Source organism: Pinus tabuliformis, chromosome X (assembly GCF_031772625.1).
Source record: "Pinus tabuliformis cultivar Carrire ecotype Pingquan chromosome X, CPIR1, whole genome shotgun sequence".
Taxonomy (NCBI): domain Eukaryota; kingdom Viridiplantae; phylum Streptophyta; class Pinopsida; order Pinales; family Pinaceae; genus Pinus; species Pinus tabuliformis.
Window position 1 is genome coordinate 368,854,781 of NC_142308.1, and position 18,989 is coordinate 368,873,769.

General features: G+C 38.6%; 1 long non-coding RNA gene across 1 annotated transcript; it reads left to right on the forward strand.

Annotated features, from left to right (window-relative positions):
- Nucleotides 1-3,727: 3,727 nt before the first annotated feature.
- LOC149140036 (uncharacterized) lies at nt 3,728-4,466 on the forward strand. Its single transcript, XR_016264075.1, has 3 exons — nt 3,728-3,938; nt 4,081-4,248; nt 4,351-4,466. It is a non-coding gene; the product is annotated as an uncharacterized LOC149140036 (long non-coding RNA).
- The last annotated feature ends 14,523 nt before the right edge of the window (nt 4,467-18,989 follow it).

Genomic DNA, 18,989 nt, shown 5'->3' on the forward strand with positions numbered 1-18,989 from the left:
CACGAGTCTCTTCCACTACTTGGATGCATAGACTTTCCCATTGAAACCCTCACCAAACTCAACCAACATCCTCCTTGAACCTGAACCAGAGCATGAGACAAAAAGACAAACATGAAACCCTTCTTCTTGCTCTTTATCTAGCTCGGCTTCCTGAGGTATGTGGCCTCCTTGGATCCGTCCTCACTTGAGAAGAATTGCACTTGTTGGATAATCAAATGAGTTTCACAACTTCCCTCCTTATAGTTTTCTCATGAGGGTAGACTTTGCCCTCAAATGGTGTCTTTCCAAGCCTAGGCCGACTTGAAGTTTCTAGACAAATCCCAACTAACTTAAGGAAAATTAATTTCTTCATTTGATCAAGACCCTTCATCGTAGCCTTAGGTCGTTCGCCACAATGAATAAATAATATTTTCTTTTCTTGATTTCACACTCACACCTTGGGTACAAAATCCCAATGCTTGGGTTCTTTGCCCACAAAAGGGCAGACCCTTTTCTGGTGCAAACTCACACAAACCCAAGCATAGGTGGTCTGAGAGTGATGACTCCTTCATCAGTAGAGATCTAGTCTTGTAGAAGCACATTTCACTTAACTTTGCACTTCCATTGCTGGAACATATCTTAGATATGTTGAGAAGCTTCAATGATACTTTTCTCCCAAAGGACTCTTTGAGATCGTTTCTGATGTCTATAGTGAAATCATTTAAATCCAAAACATTTTTCTATATCACTGCAACCCCTTTAATTTTGTATTGTGTAGATGTAAACATGATGTTGTAGCCAAACAACTGTGTGGCTTTATACATCATTGGGTGTTTCAATCGCTTATTCCTGCTAGCGAAATGGAAGAGATTGGAGGTAAATGTCGGCATACAAATATTAAACTAGATGATTTTTATAGTTGTGTAGTGAACAAAGAAAGAAATCACGATAGGTATGTGAAGACCACCTTTGTATTGGAGTTATTTAAGCTAAAAACAATCTCAAGCGAAAAATAATCACCAACGCATAGTTTGTATAAGCAACATTAGCGCTAGGAAAAAATTGTGAAGAAGATAACAATTTTTTTGTATGAACTCATGGACCAAAACTATGCGCCAAAGTCCTATTTTATGAGATTCATTTTGTCTGATTTGGTAACTAGCAAGGTGTACGAGAGCTATATTGCCCACAAACATAAGGAAACCAATGTTTTCTACAGTGATTCTCCTCACATGCATGGGTGGCCTTATCTTGTTGTAGGCTCCAAATATCGTTGAAATCACCACAATTATAGCCTCATGCAAAAATGAAACCAAAATGCTGGGAAACTTATAGCCAGATTTGCTTTTTCTCTTACTCAAGTTTAAATTAAAGGTTGAATGTTGGTTTTTCTCAAAACAATGGTGGGCTTGTACTTGCCAAATGACTAGTATTGGTCTTGCAATTGTAGTCTTGGGAGGATCCCAATTCTCTTTCAACATTTTTCTTCATCCTTTCCATCTTTTTGTCCATCTATTTTATGCTTGATTTACTCTATCAACAATTGGTGGTGGATGTTAAGAGCAGTTGCATTTTCTTCAATTTTTTAGTTGTAGTACTCTCTATGTTAGCATCCAACTAGACCCATAAACCTTCCACAACCCTCTCAAAACAATCGTGGGCTTGTACTTGCCAAATGACTAGTATTGTTCTTGCAATTGCAGTCTTGGGAGGATCCCAATTCTCTTTCAACATTTTTCTTCATCCTTTCCATCTTTTTGTCCATCTATTTTATGCTTGATTTACTCTATCAACAATTAGTGGTGGATGTTGAGAGCAGTTGCATTTTCTTCAATTTTTGAGTTGTAGTACTCTCTAAATTAGCATCCAAGTAGACCCATAAACCTTCCACAACCCTCTCTCGAGTCTTGAGGTTTTGGACATCCCAAAGAAGGCTTTAATGTGTTGATAGTCTTTTTGGAGGCATAAGTGTTGAAGTGAAAAGAAAAAAAATTCAAACACCAAGCAAAATTGTGCCAAAATCAAACTTGGCCTAGAGAATGTTGACAAAGGCATTGTTGGTGGGAAGTGGCCTCTGATTCATGTAGAATCAAAGGAAAATTTCTAATATAGAATAGCAAGATAAAAAGGAAAGAAAAAAGAGCTAAAGCAAATTAGCAAATACCCTTATCAAAGTTAAAGGTGCTTGAAGATATTTCGTTGTATGTGATACATGGAAAACATCTTGGATGAAGGCCATCATCCTTCACGATGGCCATGATAATCCAAACTAGTCAATTTATTGCCCGTGTCATGTTATGAGTGCTCAGATGCCCTAAACAATAAAGTTTGAGTATCTAGCGTAATTTTCTAATTGACCTCAACATTATAACCTTGGGCCATTTGAGTAAATATTGTATGATCAAAGAAAATTAATTGATACTTTTCCATCCCCTGATAATACAATGTAATTTGCTAATTGAACTCAACATTATAACCTTGGACCACTTGAGTAAATATTATATAATCAAAGAAAATTAACAAGGCCTTGCATCTTTGAGTTGCTTGGAATGCTTAATGTTTTTAGGTATAACATTGTTATTAGTTGGCATTTTTACATATTGCCCTCTTCATTTTCGAGCGGGGCAAGAACTCTCAATCAGGGTTCAAATGTTATGAGCATGGGTTTCCATCCTCTGTTGCTAATTGAACTGAACATTATAACCTTGGGCCACTTGAGTAAATATTATATAATCAAAGAAAATTAACAAGGCCTTGCATCTTTGAGTAGCTTGGAATGTTTAATGTTTTTAGGTATAACATTGTTATTAGTTGGCATTTTTACATATTTCCCTCTTCATTTCCGATTGAGAGGCAAGAACTCTCAATCAGGGTTCAATTGTTATGAGCATGGGTTTCCATCCTCTGGCAGCGATTCTGCCAGGTGATTTCAAATTCCATTCAATACAATTCTTTATTTAAATAAATTCTTGAAGTTAATTTGGAAGATGTGCCTTTTATCTTTATATATATGAGGTTCAAATAATTTAAATAAATTGAGTTAATTTGGAAGATGTACCTTCTATCTTTATAAATATGTTTACACTAACTAGTGGTTCAAATTTGGATCGCTGGCTTTATCAATTAGTTGGAACAAATGTTGGTGACATTGCAACTTGGGGAGTGGCATCTCAGCAAAAATTAGCCTGCAGGACCTTTAAGGGTTGGGAAATTTTTGGCTATTTGATTCCCATGCAGGTAGATGTTTTTTTCATAAATTAGTTCTCTACAATTTGGGTAGTGGCATCTCAACAAAAATTAGCTTGCAGGACCTTTATGAATTGATCATGAAAAGATTTTAGAGTCTTTACTAGAGTTGATCATTAGCATTGGCCTTAGGTAAACTCTTAATACATATTTTGTTATGTTTTCTTAAGTTGCTCTTGTGAAAAATCCAGTTGGGCCTTAGGTAAACTCTTAATATATATTTGGTTATGTTTTCTTAAGTTGCTCTTGTGAAAAATCCAGTTGTATCAAAGAATTGTTGTATTTTAGCCAAAATCGGGCCGTCATGGGTAACTTAATCTATACTCTATACTCATTAATAAGATGTTTTGATATCATTTCCTTCTTTATACAACAATGTGAGTGATTTGTAATAATGCCATCTACAAATGCCTCTGGTCTCTTTGCATTTTTTATTAGGCTCTTTTCTGAAATATATAATCATTTATATTTTTTATCAGGCTCTTCTCCTGTGGAACAAGTAAAGTTGGTGATTTATACTTGGTTGAGTGGAATGAAAGTGAGGGAACAATCAAGCGGACATATTCTAGCTAGTTTTAGGAAGCGTTCCTTGGGTGTTGTGCAATTTGATACAACCAAGAATAGATTGTTGGCAGTTGATGATGAATTTCAAATAATGTTTTGGGACATGGATAACACCAATATCCTCAACAATTGATGTTGAGGGCAGTTCGGTAAGAAGTTATTTTTGAAGACGAGGATCGTTTTTTTTCAAAGTTTGAGAGAGTGATTTTCAGAGAAAAAAAAAATTTCTCATCAAGTTTTCTTGATCACGTCTCAATGCATAATCTTTGCTTTATTTCCAAAATGCTCCAGGCTAGTCCTCACCTTCGTTTCAGTTAAGATGGTTCCCTGTTGGCAGTCACAACGAATTACAATGGAATAAAGATCTTAGCCAACGCAGAGGGCTTTCGCTTAATTTGCATGCTAGAGAGTAGGTCCTTTGAGGGAATGAGGGTGCCACCAGAGACAATGGAAACAAAGGTAAATTGCTTCTTCCATTCACATTTACTATGTACAGGAACTGCTAATTAATGGCAAAGTTGGCAAAGTTTAAACTCTAACTAGATCATTTTTACTCTGAAGACTTCAATTGTGAATGCCATGCCTCCTGCAGTCACTGCCCCTGCTTCTCTTAGCAGTGCTATAGAACGTTCGGGTAGACTTCCACCTGCATTGTCAAATGACCTATTTTGTAAGAGCTTTCTCCTAGAATTGTTTCTTTAGAATCTAGCGTATTTGTCTAGCCATATTCAGTTTAGTTGGTTACATATATCTTATCATTTTCTAAACTTTCACTCCAGAGTCCAGATATTGTTGCTTTCAACTTTCCATATAGCATAGGATTTTGTTCTTTTCCCCTTTCAAATGCTCTATTAGCCATTATTTTGGCATATCTTTAATAGGAATAGGATGATATGATCAATGAATTCTAACAATTATCTGACCCTCTAGACAACATGTGTGCAGAGTAGTTAGGAGTATAGACAGCAGTCGGACCCCAGATCTTCTAGAGGAGGTCACAGACAAGAGAAAGAACTGGAAATTGACTGAAATCACTGATTCGGGTCAGTGCAGGTCTCTCAGGTTGCCTGACACAATGCATGCGAGCAAGGTATGCAATCATCCTTTTATTATTAAAAAAAAAACATTAAAGGCTGACATTACAACTTTATGTGCTACAAATTCTGTCCATATTGATCAAAACAAGTAGTGTGCTATTTCTTGCAGGTGGTAAAACTGATATACACCAATTCCGGTGTTGTTGTTCTAGCCCGGAAAGGTGGGGTTCTTTAGTAGTTTTTGTTTGTTTCCTTTTTATTTTAGCTTGTTTTATTTATTTATTTATTTGTTTATTGTAATTTGGATATATAATTTGCAGCTGTATTTTTTATGTCGTAATGGGGTTCTTTAGTAGTTTTTGTTTGTTTCCTTTTTATTTTAGCTTGTTTTATTTATTTATTTGTTTATTATAATTTGGATATATAATTTGCAGCTGTATTTTTTATGTAGTAATGGGGTTCTTTAGTAGTTGTTGTTTGTTTCCTTTTTATTTTAGCTTGTTTTAATTATTTATTTGTTTATTGTAATTTTGGATATATAATTTGCAGCTGTATTTTTTATGTAGTAATGGGGTTCTTTAGTAGTCGTTGTTTGTTTCCTTTTTATTTTAGCTTGTTTTATTTATTTGTTTGTTTATTATAATTTTGGATATATAATTTGCAGCTGTATTTTTTATGTAGTAATGATTGACGAGTAACTGAGAGCTAGTATTTTGTTCCACCGTCTACTACGAGTATTCCACCCCAAGCAGCCAGCTAGTGGGATTGTTATGAATAATGACAGCTGTATTTTTTTTTATGTAGTAATGGGGTTCTTTAGTAGTTGTTGTTTGTTTCCTTTTTATTTTAGCTTGTTTTATTTATTTATTTGTTTATTATAATTTGGATATATAATTTGCAGTTGTATTTTTTATGTAGTAATGATTGACGAGTAACTGAGAGCTAGTATTTTGTTCCACCGTCTACTGCGAGTATTCCACCCCAAGCAGCCAGCTAGTGTGATTGTCATGACATTGGCGATACAAATCCAGAAGAAGACGCTGCTTGTATAGCTTACTTAGAATGATTCCTTTATGATGTCTACTTCCGGTGGCAAGGCCTCCTTATTCAATATACTGCTTCCAAGTTGGAGCGCTTGAGCTATGTAATTACTTGTAAGCGGTGTTGAATTCAAACATAGACAGTTATATAATGTCACCTACCTTATGTATCTGATTGGATGACCTTGTTACATGGTTGCATTGCAGTGGTCTCCTCATGATTCCCTATCTGTTCTTATTTCAAAGTGCTATATACTCATGTGACAACGTCCTAGTTTATGTGAGCTTCTGTGATGATGCAGTTGGAGTATTTGATGCAGAAAGCTTGAGGCTTCACTGTGGCATTGCACCCGCTGCATATTATTCATTTACCATCGGGAATGAACAGGTAAATGAGCTCCTTCATTCTGTCATGGTTGATACATCTGTTTTTCAGATTTGCCTTTTGACAAGGCATATTATGATTTAATTTATTGTTTGGTTATTTATGCAGTAGTAATGCCTATCCTCTAGTCGCTGCATCATTGCATCACATCCGAACCGAATCGATTTTCTCTTAGAATAAGAGATGGAGGAGTTCTTGTTATTGAGCCTTCAGAGTAAGAAGGGAAGTGGGGTGTTAGTGATAATGGAACTGCCGGGATCCAACATTAATTAACCAAGGTTCGGAACCCCACCCGCAAGGTAGTTCAATGGAAACATAAGAACAATTTGAAGTACATTGTACTACTTCGTGTCTATCGACTCTTTATTTACAAGAAGACCATTATTTTACAAGAATACATGAATAATGGTAGGGTCTTGTCAGTGAAATGCCTCACTTGTGTTCAGTTGTTGAGGCATTCTACCAAGATTGTAATTTTCATCCGATATTGTTCAGCACTGTAGATGGAGGTTAAGCAATTGTAAATATACCTAAATGAGTATCTAGGTGCAATCCTGGTCAGTATATTCTTTATAGGTCGCGTAAAAATTTTGAAGTCTGTCATTAGGGCATAGTTCATGAATGTTCTTTCTAAGGGTTTCTCAGTGTCTATCTTTGAAACCCTTTTTTGAACCATATGATTTTTTTTCATCTGTTCATGTGCATTCGGACCAACGTGGTTTATGCGGAAGCTTTGTCATTGTCTATTTCCTTTCAGACCACTCTATCTGGAAAAAGAAACCACTCCCATCAGCCCACCAACCCGCTAGCGATAAAAGCAGCACGAGGTACAGGAGACATATGATAAGCCCAGCAATCGAAAGAGGTCAATGGGTCGGGCAGCTATAGGTCTTCATGATATTATATGATCCTACAACTAGGCTTATAGCGATACATTTTCATCGCCTGTGCAAGCCTGATTAGCCAACCAGGCTCACAAGGTTTCATTTTGGTGAACAATCAGACCAGCAGTATGGGTTGCTGGTGGTTCTCGATCTTGAACTGTAGGTGTGCTGCCTGCGGGAATATTATATTTATTAACAGAGTCAGCATTTTAGGATTTTTGGGTTGAATGCCATTGGAACTCAGATTGAAGTAATGAAAACATTAATTATGCACGAGTTTCTGCAATGGACTTAACGAACTTTTTTCTTGTTTGATGACTATTGTTTAATCATATTTACACATATCTACTGAAAGCAAGAATCTTTCAGTTGATGGGATGATGCTCATATAGCAAGAATCTTTCAGTTGATGGGATAATGCTAATATTTTTCATTGTTGCAGCCTTTGTGTTTAGTTTTTATGGACTCCCTTCGCAAGTTGTAATGTGTCTTGTAAATAATAATACATCATCAAAGTCAACTATTTGGAACATCAAAATTTCACTGAGAATGTAACCAAAAAAACTAATAATATCAAGAAGCTTGAGAAGCCATAAGTATTTTATTTTATGTATGATTTTTGTGTCTTTGCCAATTGCTCTTAGATCCTCAAGTCCCCATCTCCTATTCAACACCAACTTTCGAAAAAGCTTCTACTAGTATTTTGTGTCTACCAATTGCTCTTAGATCTTCCAAGTCCCCATCTCCTATTCGGCACCAACCTTGGAAAACGCATTTGCAATAGATAGAGCACATGAAATTTAATAGAAAAGAGCACATGAAATTTAATAAGAAGAAAGCTTTAACCTCAAAAATAAGCAACAATCTGTGAATCTGACATTTCAAGTATTTTGTGTCTACTAATTGCTCTTAGATCTTCCAAGTCCCCATCTCCTATTCAGCACCAACCTTGGAAAACGCATTTGCAATAGATAGAGTACTTTCTCTATAGAAAAGAGCACATAAAATTTAATCAAAAGAAAACATTAACCTCAAAAATAAGCAACAATCTGTGAATGTGACATTTCAAGTATTTTGTGTCTACTAATTGCTCTTAGACTTTCAACATAAAGAATGGGTAGTTGTTGCTAAAGTTTGTGTGGTAGATTAAACACCACATATAATAAAATTATCGAGATTTTGTCGGACACTGATTCGAAGCATTGAAATAAAATCACATTGCATGGTCAGAATCTAAAACCAGGATTCGTTAACTAGAATGGAGTTATCTACGGAGGCAACCTTTGCACAATTCACAACTAGCAATCATCCTCCAATTTGCTAAATTTTGTGTTGTTGAGCAAACAATATCACTGGTTATGCTACCCACCAATTCTTGTTGATTGAGATCGACGTCAAGATCCCATGGATATAGAAGCCATTGAAATGAAAGTGCACTTTCTAAGGGCATTGGATCAATGTTCCATGGTCTAGTTAGGACAGTAAGGATATAGATAGTGAAAGAATCCTCAAAAGGAAGATGTCTAAGAAAGTATCGGGGGAAAATCAAGGAACTCTTGAAAAGTTGATACTTGCAAATGCTTAAGGGAAATGTAGTGAAGTTGAATATAAGAACAAGAAGGACTAGTTAACAGATTTAGTTTGTTTCTTTAAGGAAGAGATAAGGGGAAGAGTGACCATTTAGTTTGTTGGGTGGGTTATAAAACCCAGATTAGTTAGCATATTTATTTCATTTCTTAAGGAAGAGATAAGGGGAAGAGTGACCATTTAGTTGATTGGGTGGGTTGTAAAACCCTCTGCTATGTCAATTCTTGGAAGACAAGAGAATAAACATAGAGCAATCATAAACACAATTAATAATGATAGGCATGACATGTAGTGGTGCTTGTTTGAGAGAGGAGCGAAATTATGGAGAAGGAAAACCCAAACTAGAGAGCATTTAAGATGAAATCTAGATTAGAAAGAGAAGATACATAAAGAATGTATGGATAATTTCTCAATTTATACCAAATTAGTAAAATTGTCAACACACGTAAAGGGAAGTTGGTTATTGTTTCATAAGAATTGTATCCTCCTCATTCCACGGGGATTGGGGTGTTTCACGAGTAACTCAAGATGAGTGAAATCATTTTTCCATAGCTCTATGAATTGGCAACAAAACTATGTCAATAAGGTTGTTGTTCACAATAGAAAAACGCAGGGCACTAAAAGAGCAATACATATGCCAATAAGGTTGTTGTTCACAATAGAAAAATGCAGGGCACTAAAAGAGCAATATACAGGGGGCAACGTGATCATTTTGACAAGTCATATAATGATTGAAACCAAAGATGAAGGTGCTCATTGTCCCCAAAAAAAATCTCTAACCACTGATAACAATAATGGGAGCCAAAATGATGCAAGTGATTAAGTTAGACAATAGCCCAAATGAGTGCATAAGTGATGAAAAAATATCAATTATAAAATCAAATAAGTAATATATATAGAAGGGACAAAAGGCCATCCATTTATGGACAATAAGGAAAACCCAAAAGATATTTCAACACTTATGACATCACCTTAATGCTTTGCAAAGAAGAGATAGAAATTTCATACACTACAATTTCCTCATGGAAAGAGGAAAGTCAAGCCCAATATACAAGCATTATGACTCGCCATGAATACTAAATCGTATCTCCATCACTACTACCCATAAATACTAAATCATCTCTTTGTATCAATGGGCATGAAAACTAAGCCATCTCTCTCATCATTTAATTGACAAAAACCCATTATGACAATTCAACCTCATGATTCACAATATTTCATATAGCATTAGCTCTAAGAACTAACTTCCAGAACTTTTGCATTTAGATTCAAAATAATAAAAAATGCAATAACTAATGTAGAATCATTACCAAAATAATGTAATATCTTTACAAATTAGCACGACCACATTAGTAAATATGTTGATCATGGTCGTTTTCCCCCTTCTAAAGTGATTCTTTGTTACTTGATAACAATTTGTGTTGCACTTTGACAATTTATTTTTTTCTTCTTATTAATGTGTGTGTATCATCAAACTGCTACTAAAACAAAATAACAAGAACACAAAGTTTGTCTCTCTGCCAAGGACAAAACCTCTCCACTCTTGAGAGGAAAACCCTATGTAAGTTTTCTTTTATTGAAGCTTCTTATTTGAACAACTGCCAAACCCTAGATCCTTGTCATTCTTTTGGTACTTTGTTCTTCCTTCTATAGTAAGTAGGTCTTCTAGGAGAGATATTTTTACTAAGTGATATCTTTCACCTAAGGATACTCGCTCCTCTAGATCATCTGAGTTCCTTTTGATGTATGGTAGTAGGCAGAGTGTGACAACGCTGTAACCGTAATCTTCGCATGTGTGAGGCTCCTTCTAACTTTGTTGGAGGTCCTTCTCTCTTCGCTTGGATAGGAGGCTTAGTAAACCTATTTAGAAGCCCAAACGATGATGGATTTGAGACTGTTATTTCACTGTTGGGTTGATCGTAGAGGTGACTTTGTTTCTTGCACGTGTCATTGTTTTTCACCCTAAAAACAATCCCTTTGACTTCGGCGTTGACTTCTTCTCTTTCGCTGCACTAGAGGCTCCTCAAGCTTATCTTCTTTCCACCTTTTGGTTATGATTCTTTGTTGATTTCAGAGCTCAATGATGTGTTGTATGAGGAATGGACAACCTCTGTAAGTAGAGGTTTGTTCTTCCTTTTTAGTCTAACTTGACAGTGTCATTATATCTCATCTTTTATTTATTATATCTCATATTTTATTCATTATTTGGTTGCTAGGAAACTTCCCATGACCTTGTATGTTGACAGACATGATGTAACATGCCCTCAAAGGGTCTCATCATAATTACATTTTGACTTTGACTCTCTAGAAACACTTCAAAATGTGCTTGACCTAATTTCAATGAGCAAGAAACTCACTGACAAATAATATCATAATAATTTCTCTTTTCTTTAATAAATACAAATATCAAAACTACATTGATGAAGACCTAGCCTAATTACATTTCTTTCAACACATCTTTCATTTATAACCATAAAATACAAAAAATTCTTTCAATACATCTTTCATTTATAACCATAAAATAAAAAATTTAATTAAAAGAAAATTTAATATACCAAAAATAACCAAACTCCAAATATTTCGGCCATCAACTATTCCTACACAAGACTTTGTCGAGGTCAAGAGTCGACGTGTTAACCATTTGTTTGTTGAAACATTCAATCTTCATATAATTCTTTCAAATACTAGTTTTGCACTCCTCCGTGTTGATTGCTGGGGCTTTTAAGCAAATTGTTAGCATAGTCATCTCCATGGCAAGGGCTTTTAAGCAATTGTTCGCATAGTCATATCTCCATGGCAGGGACCACGGCGTTTCCTTGGCATTGGCCATAGAAAAGTAAATGGCGAAGGCAGTTGGAAAACTAAAATAATATAATGTGAAATAAAATGCAATAACTAAAAGATGCTAAGAAGCCCATGATGTTATCAAACGATGTCTCAATGTCCATGCTTTCATTCATGATTGAATCGGAGTGCTAACGAGAAGATGCAGGGTGGAAGACGTGACACATGATATGGTCGTTGATGTGATAGAATCGGAGTACCAAGGACAAGATTGCATGGTCGATAATATTGTATATTGTATATTTATTACTTTGTTTTCTGAAATATTAAACACGGAAAGGCTTTCAGAAAAATACTTTTAAATCTCTTTTCACTCCTCTTTCTTTCCCAAAAAAACTCCTCTAAGACTTCTTATATAGTTTTGTAACCTCTTGTGTAATGCTTTCTCCGTAAAATATATATCCCTATCACAGGGGAGTAATTTGGTAATCAAATGCAGAGATATTTCGTAAGCTTCTGTAGTTTACAGCTTTAAAAAGATACATAAAAATTTGTCCACTGAAATATACGGAGAATTAACACTGAAAGCTGACAAAGAATATCTGATCGAAATCTCTGGCGGTGTGGGCATAACCATCGCTGTCTAAAGTCTTCACTTATCCACAGCACTGCTCTTACACTGATCCAAAGTTTAGGTGTACGCTGTGTGAATTACTGTGCTGACCATTTGTGAATCCGCTCGGTGTTAACAAACAGTTGTAAATTAACGGTTTTATACCACGTGAAATTGATAACTATCCAAAATTTATAGCCAATTACGTCCAATTATAAATAGTAGGTTGGACTCCGCTTGATCCGACGGTCCACTGGCTTGATCCGACAGTCCATGGGCTGGCAAGTGGCGCCCATCCCACGGCTTGATCTGAGGATCGTGGATCTGAGGATCTCCGTGCTGGCAAGTGGCTCCCATCCCACGGCTTGATCGGAGGGTCCCGTGCTGGCAAGTGATACCCATCCTGCGGCTTGATCAGAGGGTCCACGTGCTGCCAAGTGGCGGCCATCGCTGGCTTGATCAGAAGGTCCACGTGCTGCCAAGTGGCGGCCATCACACGGCTTGATCAGAGGGTCCACGTGCTGCAAAGTGGCGGCCATCGCACGGCTTGATCAGAGGGTCCACGTGCTGCCAAGTGGCGCCCATCCACAGGCCCGATCCGAGCGTCCACGCGCTGCCAAGTGGTGCCCATCCACAGGCCCAATCCAGAGGTCCAAGCGCTGCCAAATGGCGCCCATCCACGGGCCCGATCCGTGGGTCCAACCGCTGCCATGTGGCGCCCATCGACCGGCTTGATCCGTGGGTCCAACCGCTGCCATGTGGCGCCCATCACCGGCCCAGTGCATGGGTCCAATCGTTGCCATGTGGCGCCCATCCACCGGCCTGATCCGTGGGTCCAACCGCAGCCATGTGGCGACCATCCAGCGGCCCGATCCGTGGGTCGACGCGCTGCCAAGTGGCGCCCATCCATCGACACCATCCAAGGGTCCAGGCGCTGCCAAGTGGTGCCCATCCACAGGCCCGATCCGAGGGTCCACGCGCTGCCAAGTGGCGTCCATCCACAGGCCCGACATGCGCTGCCAAGTGGCGCCCATCCACAGGTCCGATCGGAGGGTCCATGCACTGCCAAGTGGCGCCCATCCACAGGCCCAATCCGAGGGTCCAGGGGCTGCCAAGTGGCGCCCGCACAGGCCCGATCCGAGGGTCCACGCGCTGCCAAGTGGCACCCATCCACAGGCCCGATCCGAGGGTCCACGCGCTGCCAAGTGGCACCCATACACAGCCCTGATCCGAGCGTCCAGGCGCTGCCAAGTGGCGCCCATCCACAGGCCCGATCCAAGGGTCCAGGCGCTGCCAAGTGGCGCCCATCCACAGGCCCGATCCGAGGGTCCAGGTACTGCCAAGTAGCGCCCATCCATAGACCCGATCCAAGGGTCCACGCGCTGCCAAGTGGTGCCCATCCACAGCCCTGATCCGAGGGTCCAGGCGCTGCCAAGTGGCGCCCATCCACAGGTCCGATCCGAGGGTCCAGGCGCTGCCAAGTGGCGCCCATCCACAATGCCGATCCGAGCGTCCACGCGCTGCCAAGTGGCACCCATGCACAGGCCCGATCCGAGCGTCCACGCGCTGCTAGGTGGCGCCCATCCACAGGCCGATCCGAGGGTCCACGTGCTGCCAGGTGGCGCCCATCCAATGGCCCTATCCGAGGGCAGCGCTGCCAGGTGGCGCCCAACCAACGGCCCGATCCGAGGGCCCACGCGCTGCCAAGTGGCTCCCATCCAATGGCTCGATCTGAGGGCCCACGCGCTGCCAAGTGGCGCCCATCCGACGGCTTGCTCCGAGGGGCCGCCCTGCCAAGTGGCGCCCATCCAACGGCTTGATCCGAGGGCCCACGCGCTGCCAAGTGGCAAACAGATCTCAGCGGTCATCTCCGAAATTTCTGGACCATTGGATCTGTTTGATCTAGACCGTCCAACCCGAACGATCTCAGCCGTTAGATCATTTTGATCTCATCCGTTCGATTAGGGTGATCTGACCGTAGATGTGCACAATATGAACCGTCCGATCAAGCCGATCTGGACCATTGGATCTGCACGATCTAGACTGTCCGATCTACATGATCTGGACCATTGGATCTCAACTATCTCAGCCGTTAGATCGGTTCGATTTTAACCGTCAGATCTTCTCAATCTGGTATGTTAGATCTGAATAATCTGGACCATCAGATTTGTGCGATCTGGACCGTCCAATGAACCAGATCTCGATCGTCGAATTTGACAATCTAGACCGTCCACTCAACCAGATCTTGACCATCGGTCTGCACTATCTAGACCATTTGATCTACCCAATCTTGACCGTCTGATCAACGCGATATGTACTGTCCGATTTACACTATCTGGACCTTTGGATCTCGACTATTTTAACCGTAAGATCTGCTCAATATAGGCCGTCAGATCTAAAGAATCTAGACCATCAGATCGGTGCAATCTTGACCGTCCAATATGGGCGATCTCCGCCGTTGGATCTGTTTGATGTCATCCGTTCGATCAACGAGATCTGAACCGTCTGATATGCACAATATGGACCGTTGGATATTGACGTTCTCAGCCGTCAGATGTGTTTCTTATCCGTCCAATCAGAGCGATCAGCGGATAAGTACGTTATTCGACAACTTATTTCCCTAATAATTTATATATTGATAACTGCTCTTCTAAGTATTTATCATCTAATAACCTATTTATTGATCGCTATAACGATAAGCTATACACAGATAACATATGGGAAGATAAGTTATCATCCATAACTTGATAAGTTCGAATTATAGATAAGATATCATCCATTACTTGATAAGTTATTGAATTATAGATAAGATATCATCCACTACTTGATAAGTTATGTAATTGTAAAGAAGTTATCATCAATTACTTGATAAGCTATCCTCAATACCGATAAGCCATCATCGATAACTTATAAGTTATCAAATTTCAGAGACCTTATCATACACTTATCAGTAGATAGGTTATCATCCATAACAAGATTAGCTATCGAATTGTAGAGTACTTATCATTCACTTATCAGTAGATAAGTTATCATCCAGAACTTTATAAGTCATTAAAATACAACTTATATGCTTAGAAGTTATCCACCGATATCAATAAGTGATCAAAAATAACGAATGAGAACGTATCGGCTAAGAACTTGTTCTTCCGATAATTAACGGCAATCTGTTGGAGCTCGAAGAGCTTCCCGCTTGCGCAGAGATCCGGCGACCTTGAATTTATTGGCGGAAACATAAATCTGGGCAATCTCCAGGTTGGGGAAATCGTTGATCCGTGAGGCATGCTTCCGCCGTTCAGATTAGTATACAGCAGGCTCAGAAGTTTCAAGAATGTTTCAAATTCTTGAGCTTAGAGAACCCCAAGGGAATCGAACCCGAGATCGTGTTGTTGGATGGATTTGTGTGTGGCTCAAAAACCAACATATTTATACTATTTTCAAAGATATCCATAATGCTTCGCTTTGAGTGTGTTGGATTCCAGGAAAACATTAAATATATCCACTGTTTTACGTTTATTTTAATTAGAATTTATTAAGCAGTGAAACTATGAAAATGAAACCGAACAACAATGATTTTATTGGTTTACATATGAAGGGTGTTTGGGTGTTTATAATGTTTGTTTTGTTTTTTATTTTATTTATTTTATCAATTATTATTATTAGATCTTGACAAATCTAGGCCGTCGGATCTCGGTCAATCTGGGTCGTTAGATCTGGCAGATCTGGACTGTCGAATCTCAGCCAATCTGGGCCGTTAGATCTGGCGGATTTGGGCCGTTGGATCTCAACGAATCTGGGCCGTTAGATCTGGCTGATTTGGGCCGTCGGATCTCAGCGAATTTGAGCTGTTAGATCTGGCGGATCTAGGCCAATCTGGGCCATCGGATCTGACATATTCCAGCCGTTAGATCTGGAAAATCTGGACCATTCGATCTCGGCCTATATAGGCCGTTAGATCTGGCAGATCTGAACCGTCAAATCTCGCCAGATCTGGGCCGTCGGATTTGACATATCTCAGCCGTCGATCTAACCAAATCTGAAACGTCGGATTTCACCAATCTGGGCCGTCGGATTTCGCCAATCTGGACAGTCGGATCTAGACAGATCTGGATCGTCTGATCTAGTTAGATCTGAGCTGTCGGATATCGCCAGATCTGGACCGTCAGATATCGGCCAATCTGGGCCGTCGAATCTCAGCAAATCTAGACCGTTAGATATGGAAGGTCTGAGCCGTCAAATAACACCAGATCTGGGTCGTCGGATCTCGACAAATCTAGACCGTTAGATTTCGAAAGATCTGAGCCATCGAATCACGCCAGATTTGGTCCGTCGGATCTGATAAATATGGTCCATTGGATCTGGACAATTTGGGCCGTTAGATTTCGAAAGATCTGAGCCATCGAATCACGCCAGATCTGGTCCGTCGGATCTGATAAATATGGTCCGTTGGATCTGGAAAATTTGGGCCGTTAGATTTCGAAAGATCTGAGCCGTCAGATTTGGAAAGATTTGAGCCATCGAATCACGCCAGATCTGGTCCGTCGGATCTGATAAATATGGTCCATTGGATCTGGAAAATTTGGGCCGTCAGATTTCGTCATATCTGAGCGGTTGGATCTAGTCCAATATGGACTGTTAGATCTCGTCCAATCTGAACCGTTAGATATGGAAGATCTGGGCCGTCAGATCTAACCAGATCTGGACCGTAGGATTCAGCAGATCTGGGCCGTCGAATCTCTCCAAATCTTGACCGTCAGCTCTCGCTAAATCTAGACCGTCAGATCTGGTCGAGGCAGTGGTTAGGATCCACGTGAAGGCGCCACATCGGCTGTGGCTCCACGCGATGCGCCACATCAGTGAAAGATGCACCATGTGGGAAAATTTGAGACTACAACGTGGCACATCTCAAATCCGTTCCAACTCGTCAGCACATGCATTTCAGATCGATTCCGGTGGCTGCTGGTGAGCGCAACGAAATACCATGTCATCACAAATATGAGATGGGACATAATGTTTTGACTGAAACAAATTTATGGGCTAATAACTGCACCATTATGTATCCTGCTCACAAAAATCTGAGGGAGGAGCTGCGCCGGCGAGTGTTGGGAGGGTTTCGACACTTCCATACCCTCGGCGGCGCAGTACGGGCCGCACACGTAAAAAAATAGAGGAGATTAGTTTTATTACGCAGATATCCAACAATTCAATACCCCATTTTCCCGCTAATCCAGTCCATTATCATTCTTATCCTATTTTATGATTTATGAAACTTATTTCCGCAAATATTGAACTTTACGAATTTTATAATTATATAAATTATATGTTGTTAAATTCACCTTTTTATTTTAATATTAAAATTAATTATATAAATTAGAGGTGGCTTCAATCCACCCTATTTTACTTTAATACCAAGATTAATTTTGATTAATAAGTAATCATTATTGTAAAATTTTTGAGATTACAAATGTCAATAGTGTTGTAAACATTTTAAAATTTAAACTAAGATTTTAATATTAAGATTAATTATATAAATTATATGTGCTTCAATTCACTTTTTAACTCTTTTATTTTAATGTTAAGATTAATTATATAAATGATATGTTGCTTCAATTTTTTATTATTTTTATTTTTATTTTAATAAATATAGATTTTTGAAATTAAAATATTAATAGTGTTAACATTGAAATGTCACACTCACAAATTCTTGCTTATTTTTAGGAAATTTTGAGGTTAAATCTTTCTTTTGATTAAATTTCACATGCTCATTTCTACAGAGAAAGTTCATTTCTACAAAGAAAGTACTCTATCTATTGCAAATTCTTTTCCAAGGTTGGTGCTGAATAGGAGATGGGGACTTGGAAGATCTAAGAGCAATTAGTAGACACAAAATACTTGAAATGTCACATTCACAGATTGTTGCTTATTTTTGAGGTTAAAGCTTTCTTTTGATTAAATTTCATGTGCTCTTTTCTATAGAGAAAGTACTCTATCTATTGCAAATGCGTTTTCCAAGGTTGGTGCTGTATCTATTGCAAATGCGTTTTCCAAGGTTGGTGCTGAATAAGAGATGGGGACTTGGAAGATCTAAGAGCAATTAGTAGACACAAAATACTAGTAGACATACTATCTATTGTAGATGCTTTTTCCAACGTTGGTGCTGAATAGGAGATGGGGACTTGAGGATCTAAGAGCAATTAGCAAAGACAAAATACTAGTAAACATACATAAAATACTTCTGGCTTCTCAAGCTTCTTGATATTATTAGTTTTTTTGGTTACATTCTCAGTGAAATTTTGATGTTCTAGATAGTTGGACTTTGATGATGTATTATTTATGAGATGATATGTGTTTATTTTGTGGACTTTTAAATTTTTTTGTTTTTTTAGTTACATTCTCAGTGAAATTTTGATGTTCTAGATAGTTGGACTTTGATGATGTATTATTTATGAGATGATATGTGTTTATTTTGTGGACTTTTAAATTTTTTTGTTTTGTGAATAGGTGATTATTTTGCATATAAAAACAAATTTTAAAGGATCCACAAAGTAAATATGTAAAAATGTAATTTTTACCTCAATGAAAATTATTAACTTGAACATTTTGAAGAAATGAAATAATATGGGCTTTACAACCCAATTTTTGTTTTGTGAATGGGTGGTTATTTTGCATATAAAAACAATTTTTTTAGCATCCACAAAGTGCATATATGAAAATGTCACCTCAATAAAAATTATTAACTTGAATTTTCCTTTGAAGAAATGAAATGTCCATTTTTATAATTCTACTTCCATTCAAGTCTAATAAAATAATAATATAACAGGTCTAATAATATTACTTGAATTTTCTTTTGAAGAAATGAAATGTCCATTTCTA